The sequence below is a fragment of the Vombatus ursinus genome, unplaced genomic scaffold (assembly GCF_900497805.2).
Source record: "Vombatus ursinus unplaced genomic scaffold, bare-nosed wombat genome assembly UNPS02001419.1, whole genome shotgun sequence".
In the NCBI taxonomy this organism is placed as follows: domain Eukaryota; kingdom Metazoa; phylum Chordata; class Mammalia; order Diprotodontia; family Vombatidae; genus Vombatus; species Vombatus ursinus.
Window position 1 is genome coordinate 13595885 of NW_020941197.1, and position 4024 is coordinate 13599908.

The 4024-nt window shown below is 34.8% G+C and overlaps 1 non-coding gene across 1 annotated transcript; it reads right to left on the minus strand.

Annotated features, from left to right (window-relative positions):
- Window positions 1–1300: 1300 nt before the first annotated feature.
- Window positions 1301–1407, minus strand: LOC114047880. Its single transcript, XR_003569683.1, has one exon. It is a non-coding gene; the product is annotated as a U6 spliceosomal RNA (small nuclear RNA).
- Between the last annotated feature and the right edge of the window lie 2617 nt (window positions 1408–4024).

Below are 4024 nucleotides of genomic sequence, written 5' to 3' on the forward strand. Positions count from 1 at the left end.
GAGGTACCTCAAAGGATTGGGCTGATGAGGATGGGAATAAGGTAGCAGAGAGTGAGGAATGGTGATTTGATTTGAATGACAGCTAGGGTTCAGAATCATTGAAAACCATGAAGATTTCACAAAGCAGAAATTTGTTAATCAACTAAGGAATAAGTTCAAGTCATTATCAATGGCACTAAGGATTTGGTCTCAGAGGGCAATACCCTCAGGGGGGTAGACTCAAGCAAATGACTAGTGAAGGGAGACTAATAGAATGGCATTTTCCTCCTTTCCAAGCAGACAAAGGTAGGACGATAGGGTAACTACTTTCTCAGTCCGGGAGATGCTATAAGAATATAACCAAGCAGTTTGTATTGTTTGTTATGCTTATCATTTCTTTTCTAAACATACATCTCATATACAGCTAAACTACTTTTGTGAATTCAGCAAAGTTAGGCAAAAAGTTTGCCAGAAGTAGGGACTCCAAACCCAACTTTAATTGCATAAATCCACAATAATCCATATGTTTCATCTATAATGCATTGTTATGGTGACCTAGAAACAGATAAAACTGGGGGAATGATTACTGACTACCTGAAAAATATATTTTTTTAAATTTTTCCAGTGTAAATTTTCCAGGTAAATTTTAAAATTTACCAACGGTGGTAAATATTGTTAGATATAGCCAATATAAACAAAAGCTTTATGTGTAGGTCCTCAATAATTTTTAAGCTCTCCTTTATAGGGCACTAGGGTATGGACTTTCCAGGTAACTTCACTTTCAATCAGCAGCCCTACTAGGTTTTGACTCCATAGATCATCATGCCCAACCCCAAGTAGCCCTTGTTCCTTATCCCACTCGTGCTTTTCAACTTACTTTTGTGTGTTGTCTTCCTCCATTAGGTTGTAAGTTCACTGAGGGCAGGGGTTGTTCTATTTGTGCCCCAGTGCTTAGTAGAGCTCCTGGAACATAGTAGGTGCTTAATAAATCTTTATTGAGTTGAATCAAATTGAAGAGTGAAAAGAAGTCCTGGGACCAAAAAGTATGGGAACCAATGCACTATGCTACCCTGTCGAATTTGTTTTTCAATGACTTATTTTGAAAATAGAATATTTATAAAGACTTTAGGAATACCTAAGATTATATGGTACCTTTAAAGGTTTTGAAAGCTCTATTCCATTTTGTTTTTACCAAGCTTAAACTATTATGAATAAAGAAATACTAACTGAAAAAATACTGTTAATTAAATTAAATTTTATTTTCATATACTCATTCTTTCCCTCTTACCTCCTCCCCTGGCACCCACTAATTGAGAAAGCAAAAAACATGAAATGTTTTACAAATTTGTATCTTATCCTTGTTCAGGGATCATGCTAATCTTCTCTGTATCCTTCCAGTTTTAGTATATATGCTTTCAAAATGAGCACTGAAAAGGTATTTTAAAAGCACCTACTATTTCATTTAAGGTAGGCAAGCCAACAACACCATGGGATTTAACATACTGAAATTTGCATAATTATCTCATTTAAGAAAAATTGTTTTGTGGAGGCTTTTGAGGTGTTATATAAACAGTTAAAATGCAAGAACCATAAAAGATATTTTTAAAGTCCTTTTTACAAAATGTGTCAGGTCTAGTCATACATGAAGTGTTTTGAACACTTAGAGTTTTTGAAGGGTAAAATAAATTAACCCTTCTGAAAATGTATTTTGTCATGATCCTCTATCATTAAGAACCCATTAAAGTTCTCTCTTGACTGGCAACTATAGTTTCTGCAGCCTGGAATTAAATAGGACCCCAACAGTTTCTATTTCCCTCCAGAATATATTCTCTCACCAGGTCCCATTGCTGGCATGTATGCTAAAGATAAAAATGGCCCTCAGACCACAGGAGATTTGGCAAGCAAACTGAACCACTAGTAGTATTAGACTCTACATTCTAATTTATAATTAGGAATACACACACACACACACACACACACATACACACACACATGAATATATATATATATGATTAATTATAATTAAGATAATTTAAAATTCCTAGAGTTTACTCCCTGATTGTTCCATGACTTACATTTGAATCAATAATGTGATATATTGGAGAGAGCTCTAAAATTAGAGTAAAAAAGATGTGATATCAAATGCTACCTCCTATACTTACTAGCTGTGTGACCCTCCAGAGTTCACTTAACTTTACTCCTTTTCAGTTTCCTCAGTTCCAAAAGGAGGAGGTTGGCAGGGACACCAGATAAAATGGTGGAATAAGAGGAACAAATTTAAATCAACTATTCTAGCAAAGATTAAGAGATGAGTCAGAATAAGTAATGATTGAGAAATTGAAGGAAAAATCACAGTGGGTCATCCTTCAAATCTAAGATTACAAATTCAACCCATAGTTAAGTGATCAGTGTTGGATCTTTAGAAAAAGGGTAGTCTATGATCACAGACTCAGACCCAAGGGCTTCAAATAATACGAAGTCAACAGTGAGGGACACTCAGAGCAGAACATGGGCTCAGCCGTGGTACCTGGACGAAGCTAGTCTAGCAGTACACAATTCAGGGGCAGTCCCAGAACAGGGCTAGGCCAGCAGTGTGGTCACTTTGAACCATCTGATCCTTCCAGCCTGTTGATAGGACTAGAGCCAACTACTATCTACTAGAGTATCATACAGGGGCAAGTCAGAAACTAGACCCAAACTGGGGTTTGAAATCTATAAAACTCAGGAGGACAGTGATAAGATGGTGCTTCTGATATGACTGCTTAGGATCTATTAAAAGTTTACAGCTACCTTGTTCAAGCCACCTCTATGATCCTTAAAGAAGACAGCCCCTAATATAAGAAGAAAATAGTGGCCATAATCAGATAAGACAAACCAGGAATTGAGGTTAGAAGAACAAGTAAACAAAAAAACAACAACAAAAAAGAGTTTTTATGAAGCCAGAGATGCTCAAGACAAAAACCCCAAGTAGGAGAATAACTCTAAAATATTGACAAGCAAATCCTCAAAGAAAACCATAACTTGGCCACAAGAACAGTAAGAATCCCTAGAAGCAATGACAAAAGATTTTTAAAAGCAACTAAAATTGTTATCTAAATGATGTAAGATCTTTTGATAAAAAATTGGAAAAGAAGTGAGAATTTAAGAGGAAAGATGTAAAAATAGAACAAAAGTTGAAGAGGCACAAAAGTCAATCCAAATAACAGCCTTCTTGAAAATTATAATAGGCTAAGCCAAAGTTAATGACTCCATGAAACAACAAAAATATTAAAACAAATTCAAAACACCGAAAAAATAGAAGAAAATATAAGGCATCACATTAAAAAGCAACTATCCTGGAAAACAAATTAAGGAGGGATTATTTAATAATCACTGGATTCCCTGAAAGTCATGACCAAAAAAAGATAGCCTGGATATCATATTTAAAGGAATCATGAAAGAAAATTCTCCAGTATTCTTAGAAACAGAGAGCAAAGTGAAAATAGAAAAAAACCTACTAATTACCTCTTGAGAGAATTCCAAATATGTTTTTTTAAATGCAAGGAATGTTATAGCCAAAATGCAGAGCTTCAAGGTCAAAGGAAAAATACTGGAAAACTAGAAATAAAGAGTTCAAGTGCTAAGAAGCCACAGTCAGATTTGTAACAAATCATACAAGATTTAGTATCTGCCAGCATAAAGGAGAGAAAAATGCATAATAAAAGAATTCAAAAGGCAAAACAGGCTTATAACCAAGAATAACAACCCACAAAAAAAAAATAACAAAGTGTTATCCCAGAGGAGGGAAAATGGATATTCAAATTACCCCAATTTAAACACACACACACACACACACACACACACAACAGAGGTTAATAGAAGCTTTGAAATATAAACATGAGAAATATAAAAAGGCAAATATAGTCAATAACCAAGCAATTAGAAGGGATTTTATAAAGATGAAATGTTTATATTCTCATTAGTGGGGAAAAGGGAGATAACACTTATACTTCCCCTAAGAACCTTAATGCAATCAGCAGTCACAGAAGGAATCAAAAAAGATGAA